This window comes from Nematolebias whitei, chromosome 1, assembly GCF_014905685.2.
Source record: "Nematolebias whitei isolate Nwh7 chromosome 1, NemWhi1, whole genome shotgun sequence".
Classification (NCBI taxonomy): domain Eukaryota; kingdom Metazoa; phylum Chordata; class Actinopteri; order Cyprinodontiformes; family Rivulidae; genus Nematolebias; species Nematolebias whitei.
The window spans coordinates 38,711,140-38,718,627 of record NC_056498.1 but is presented as its reverse complement, the minus strand read 5'-3'; the positions used below and the strand labels follow the sequence as shown (position 1 = coordinate 38,718,627).

The 7,488-nt window shown below is 41.5% G+C and overlaps 1 protein-coding gene across 1 annotated transcript in view; it reads left to right on the top strand.

Annotated features, from left to right (window-relative positions):
* Nucleotides 1-7,488, top strand: part of LOC119411472 (acetylcholine receptor subunit beta-like) — an 11,906-nt gene that overhangs the window by 1,745 nt on the left and 2,673 nt on the right. The window lies entirely within an intron of this gene.

The window sequence follows — 7,488 nt, the reverse complement described above, 5'->3', positions numbered from 1 at the left end:
CCACTATAGCTGAGTGATTAGCAGTAGCCTTACAATTAGCCTATCCACTGGCCTAGCCTATAGCTGAGTTATTAGCCAATGCATTAGCCTAGCTATTAGTTGGGTCATTAGCCTAGCCAGTAGCCTAGCTGGAGGAAGACTTTTGCCCTTTTTTTCTCCTTGCGCCACACTCCTCAACTGATGTCACGGCTGTTTCGGAACAAATTATTGAGAATTTAATGGAAAAATCACTTAAAAATGACCAGAATCTTTAATATTGCACAGTACAGATGTTTCGTTGTGCTAGCTGCAACTGTTCACTGAATAAAAAGAAAACCAGAAACAATAACATGGGTGTCGCGTCTTTAAGTTCACACTGAGGCTAACGGTCTAGATTCAAACTAAGAGGAAGTAGAAACCCATACGACTGGAGAAAGAGTCGATTTAAAGGTTCACAGGATTACTCAAGTCTTTTACCAAATACCTCAAACGTCTCCGTCAGCCCTCTGCCACCACCCCCTCCACCTCACTCTGATCCTTCAGGTTCTCACATTCTTGCCCTTTCTGTCCACTTTCCACCACCTTCTCTCACTATAACTCTTTTCCTTTTAACTGCGTCCAGGCCTCGAGCCAACAAGCGTCCCATTGTTGCCGGGGAGGGACGACCCGGTGAGGAATCCGTGAGCTACTGAGAAGTCTACTTTATCTTTAACGTTGTTTGGGATGAAATAGATGGACGAAAGGTGACGAAGAGCGTGATGTAAAAGTAAAGCCATGAAGCGGTAAAAATGGGAGCTGAAGGTAGAGGACCCTGAGCCGGTCTGAGGCCGTTGCTGCTGGAAACCTGATTTATTTGATGTTCTCTTGGCTGCGTTTCCACACAAGTCATAGATTGCAAAGGAGACAAAGAGAATCCCCAGTTCCCCGCTCTGTTTTCAGCCCTCTTCACCCTTTTACTGCTCCTGTAAAGCGTAAACACACATTCGTCTTGGCAGTTTAACCACCGCACAATATTGAATAGAAAGAGCAGCTAAATCAGCCTAAAGAGGAGCCGTGACAGCATCTTCCCTGCTGCTGACGCCTCCTTTGGGTCTGAACTGAGCCGGTACAGTACCAACCCGATAACAGGAGTCCTTTAGGTGCCCCTGGAAGTCACTTTGGGTGATTTCACCCAAACAAAACAAAACAAAAACTGTGAGTGCAAATGTGGGGGATGGCGCCTGTCCTCTCCATGTCCCTGGTCTTCAAAAGGAAAAGGGACTGAGGAGGTTCTGTTCTTGGTCTTGTGGGATTATTCCTTTTGTTTCACTCACTGTGACCACTTAAAAAGCTTTGCAAGAGCTACATGCCCACCCTCTTTCAGTTCTAGGAACATTATCAAAAAATATGCTTCACAAAAAAAAAAAAGCTAAATTCAATTAAATTCAAAAGTACTTTATTAATCCCAAAGGGAAATTAATTGTTGATGTAGCTCATCCTGGTTTCATTTGGGTTGTTATAGATACTGATGGCTGTGGGCAGGAAGGATCTCTTGTAGGGGTCCATCCCACAGTGGATCTGAAGAAACTGGCTGCAGATGCCAGTCCATCCACCCAGAACCAGCAGACCTCTCAGTCCTCATGGGCAGCAGGACCACCTGAATGCTGGGCAGAGCTCCTCCCCATGCGATGGCCACTCCTCCCAGCAGGCTGCTTAGCCCCTCGTCACCGCGGGCAAAACTGCAGGTGCTGGGGGGCGATCTCGGTCCTCCCACTGTCATGAGCAGCGTTTCCCACCACCTCCAAGATCTCGGCAGTCAGACACTTGAGCACCGCCTCTACGTAGATGGGAATGCATCCACGGCGCCTCCTTTTCAACTCATTTGGGATTTGGAGCTTTATTTGAGGTAATATTTGTGTTTTTGAGATGCTAATTAGCTGCTCCCAGTTGTAGAAAACCACCTTGTTGTTATGGTAACGCATCATAACAAACGTCCAAAAGTAAGAGTTTTCAGTAGAAAGTCTTCCAGATGCACAGCATCCAAAACCAGAGGAAGCAATCATCTGAAAAAAGCGATTTACATCCAAATAAAAGAGGAATTAAAGTTTTCAAAAGCAAAATCTCAGAATTAATTAAGAGAGCTACTCCAAACCTGAACGGTGCAATTCTAGAACAAAAAACCCCCCAAACAAACCAAGTCCAGCTCATGGTCCAGTAGCCTGAACCTGCTTCAGCAGCAGTAACTCTTAGTAGACGTTTTCTATGGGGATTTCCCAGTCCCTGGTTGTAGAGGAATTTTGTCCCACTCTTTTTTTTAACGTTGCTTTAGTTTCTGCTCAACTCTCTAAAAAGTCCCACCACAGCATTCCAGAACAGTTAGAGCACCCTGATTGTGTCTTTTTCAGCTGTTCTGATGTAGATTAGCTGCTGTGTTTGGGATCGTTGTCCAGTTTGGTCCAAGCTTTAGCTGATAGACAGAAGGCCCCACATTTGAATCCAGAATGTTGGTTTCCAAACCTCACAATAATCCAGAGAAATGTCATTTCATGTGAAAATGCAGCGTGAACGCTCGTTGCTGAATGTTTTTTTGCTGAAACCAGCTGAAAAGATTTCTTCACAAAACTGTTAATGCGAGATGAATCTGAACGGCGGACATTTGGTGAAAGCAGGAAAATTAAGAAAAAAAAACATGAAACTGAAATTATTTCAAAACTACTTTGTAGATAAAAAGTGGATATCAGCAGAAAAGTAGCTGAAAAGAGAATAAAAAAATTTATTATTAAGAAGCACAAAAGACAAAAAAAAACCAACAGAAAAATATATAAAAAGTAGCTTAAAAAGAAGAAAAAAGCACAAAACAACTAAAAACAACAGCAGCAGTAATGAGCTCAAACGATCTGAAGGAAGCTGAAATCTGCAGAAAGTAGCTGAAGGAAGCTGATATGATCACAAAAGGAGCTGAAATAGCTGAACCAGAACAAAAACTAAAAAGTTTGAAGCAGAATAAAGTTTGAAGGATGTGACGAAAGCTCCATTCATTTTCAACGAGGAAAAACATGGCCGAAAAAACGAACCGAACGTTTTGATGTATGAATTGTTAAAATAGCCCAAATATTTTGGAACGGGTTACGTGCCGAAAACTGTCCGGAAGAGAATCGTACCTGAACAGAGAGAGCGATTCAGAAACATTCGCGCAGCAGAGAGTTACTGACTGACGGTTTCTAACCCTCTGTTGAAACACCGGCAGCAGGAATTCACGACACAAAGTGTTCTTGATAAATTATCATCTTTACCGACGTCAGACACTTTTTATCCACGTAGCTACGTTGATGTTCTTTATCTCTAGAAACAACTTTGATAAAAATACGTGGTTAGCGATCGTTTCAAAATGAACGTCAGTAAATCATCTCAGAACTTCAGGACCCACATGAAGTCCTGAACCCCAAGTTTTGGAACCTCTGCTCTGGAACCCTTCGGTCAGGATTGGCTCAGTGACTACAAGGTGCCCAAATCATCAACCCTCCACTGCCGTGCTTGACAAATGGTATGAGCTGTGAGATGCTGCTTGGTTTGCTCCCACTGTGCTGCTTTGCATTATGGGTAACCACCTCTACTTCGGTCTTCTCCGTCTTTGGTCCAGTTGTGCTCGTCACAGCACGATCTGCTCTGGAAGCACGATTCGTACCGTCGGCTCATTTGTGCGCTAGAAGAAGAACTTCCTGGAGGTCTGAGACGTTGCAGATCACTAAATAAATGGATTTTCAGTCTTTCTACTTTCATCACCTGCAATTTTACCTGGAAAAGAAAACTTTTGCAGGAGCTGTGGATGGCAACGTGTGCCAGGACGATAGGTTTCTACAGTTAATCATAAAAGATGGCCATTATTAAAATAAAGGCCTTCTGTTGTCACTAGAGGGCGCATTGACATCGTAAATACGTTACAGTCCAATCAATCAACCAGTACACATTTTTCTACTGAATTATAATTTTAAAAGTAAATGAAGACGGTTCTTATTCATAAACGGAACTATAACATTGTCTAGGAAAATTAATCAATTAATTGTAATAAATATGGTACGTTTCATAAATATGTTTTATTAATATCAAAATGTGATGTATTAAATCAGCTTATAGGATATAATTTAGCACACCTTTACAATTAATGCTGGAAGTAATCATTTCCAGTACATTTTCCTAAATCTAGCGTATTTTAAAGTATTTCTTTTAGCGCATGCGCGGATGAGCTGGCGGTACGGATCGTGCAGCGACAGCGCTGCCGCGTTTTTATTTTTCTCGGTAAAATTCATTTATTTTTTGTGGAAAATTTCCAAATAAGCCATTTTATAACCTTTAACCTGCTTATTGAGGTTTATAGAATCCAAAATGGAGCGTTTGAAATTTCTCTGAGCATCGCACGGTCTGACCTTGGGGTGAATTTGCTGCGACACGAACTCCTGGGAAGACTGGCCCGCGAACCTTTCATTCCGTAGACCGTTGGACTTCGTTTGGAAGAGGTCTTATGACCCTCCTCAGATTAACGGGCAGCAGCAGTTGTTTCTGTGAGGTCATTGCTGATGTCTTTCCATCTTGGCATTGTATTTACAGACACCTGTAGGCTCCAGAGCAGCTTCAGCTCCTGTTTTTCTTGAGGTGGCACCCGGCTGCTACTTTCCCCCTTAAATCCCACGGAAAGATCTGAGAGGATTTATTTTTCCCACACAGCTTTAATATTCAGACTTTACGTTTAATAAATAACGAGACGGTGGAATCTGTTGTTTTTCAACACTTGAAGTTAAACGTGATTTTAGGACCTGGTGAAGACCAGACATTATGTCGAAGCACAACTTTCTCACATTAAACAGCAAACAAAGCGTTAAAGCACAAGTGAGCGTTTAGATTCATGGTTTTACGTTTCTGTACAGTGACAAGTACCTTTACATTCTTTACAAATACTACCTTCAACAGTCGGGTGTTTACATACTTTACATCATAGTCCTGCCTCAAAAGCCAAACTTCACTCAGAACCACTTGTGGCAGAGACAGATTTCAGCTCACGGTCAAGAAAAAAACGTGTTTCAAGTTTTTAAGAGTCAAACCAAGAAGGTTACACTGGATCAGATACGTGTTTTATAGAAAAATAAACTAAACAAATGTTCTTTAAACCTGAACACGTTAAGTTTGATCTTTAGCTCTGGAGTGAATCCGATCTGATAAAACAGAAGCCGACCGATCGCACGAGTTTGTTTGGAGCTGTTAGTGAAGTGTCAGCCGCACGTCACGTCTCGGCTGCGAGGCGTTTATTGTCCTCTACGGGAAGGGGTTGTCAGGTGTGTAATTAAAGCTGGCATCCAGGAACACTGCCAGGGTTCCCAGGGTGGTGATGATGACAAACAGCCATAGGAAGAGACGGTCCACCACCAGGGCGATGAACTGCCAGTCTCCTGTCATCTGGAACAAACACAAACACCGACTCAGCACCTTCGCTGCCGGGAACATGGCGTGTCCGGGAGCGGCGCTCACCGTGTCGTCCGTGTCCTGCTTCTTCAGCTGCTCGGCGACGTAGGTCACGGCGGCGATGGCCGACTTCAGGTTGGGAGGGAGGATCAGACAGAATCGGTTGGAGTCCGGGAGCCGCTGGAGGTGAACCGAGCTCTCGCATCTGAAACACGACGACAGGAAGAGCAACCGTTTCAGGCTAAAATGAAAAGGTTTAAAAATAAAGTTAGAGCGGAACGTTTTCTGGTCAAAGTCTGAGGGACGAACCGGCAGCCGTGAAATAAGAAACACCTGCACCACGCCGGTGGAACCACGCCGGTGGAACCATGCCGGTGGAACCACGCCGGTGGAACCACGCCGGTGGAACCACGTCGGTGGAACCACGCCGGTGGAACCACGCCGGTGGAACCACGCCGGTGGAACCACGGCAAAACAGCTAGCAACTAGCTGCTTTGGCTAGCCACGTCCAAACGGGCAAAACACAAACTTCACATGTGAAAAAAGTTAAATTTTCATATGTGAAAACCTTTTAAATGAACATGTAGAACATGTGCACAACGTCTTTGTGAATTTGAAAAAAAAAAACATGAACTTTACATGTGGAGAAAAACACATTTCACATGTGAAAAATATGTCATAATGTGAATTTTTTCAATTTTGTTTTACATGAAAATAAGTCTTTCACATTTTCATGTGAACATGTTTATCCACATGGAATCCTATGTGAAAATGGGAAATTCCTACATAAAACAAATGCCTTGCTCATGTTTCCTGGGTGACTTTAGAAAATACAATCCATGTGAAACAGAAGTCAAATGTGAAAAATACTAAATTAACTCGTAAAAACATTTGCACATGTTCCCATGTGAATTTAGATGAAAAATGTGAACTTCACGTGTGGAAAAAAAATCATGTTCTCACATGTAAAAACATTTAGTTGAACATGAAGAACATGTGCACATTTTAAAAGTGAATATGAAAAAAAAAACACAAACTTCACATGTACAACAACCTTTCACATGTGAACACATTAAAATACTATGTGAAACACATATTACCCATGTTTTATGTGATTTTAAATAATCTTTCACATGTTCATGTGAACATGTATTTCCACATGTAAAAACATGTTGCACTTATAGAAAAAACAACTGCTTTGCACATTTCCTATGAGTTTAGAACAAAAACATGAACTTTCACATGTGAAATCCTGTTATGTTCCTTTTAACTTCCCTGTATGAGTTTAGAGCAAAACCCCAAACTTTACATGTGAAGAATACAGCATTTCACACAATAAACATGTGAAATACATTTTGCACATTAGATTTTTTTCACATGTTCATGTGATCATGTATTTCCACATGTGATCACATGTAAAAACATGTAAAATTAACATATGAAACAAATGTTTTGCATGTTTCTAATGTGATTTCCAAACATTTTTCACATGCGCCTGAAACCCCATGTTATCACTTTTTTCACATGAGCCAATATGTGAAAAACATGTATAACAAACGTTATTTTTGACACAAATTGACACAAAATTGTATAAGAAACATTCACATGTGAAGACGTTAAAACAATATGTGAAGCACCTTGTCCTTCATGTTCACATCGCACCTTGTGGTCCAGGTTTTCCACATGTGAAAAATAAGGTCATTTAGTCACTAAGTCAAGAGCCGAAATGTTTTTCCATAAACAACTGAGCAGATTTCAATAGAACTAAACATAATCACCGAGTGTTCGTGTAAAATTTATTATTATTTCTAATTCAACCCATTTCAAGATGGCCGCCACAATTACTCAAATATAGCAGACACGTAAACAGCTAACTCAGTTTTACAGATACTGAGCTCAACGTGAAGTTATGTAAAATCCTTCTTTAAAAATTTGATCTCCAAGGCAACGAGAAATATACCTTCCTTCAAGGATTGCATTTAACTTGATTATTTTTAAAGAAAGATTGGAGGTATGACAATATGACAAAACAAATGTGAGAACTACATGACCCCCCCTCTGACGGTCAGTGTCAGT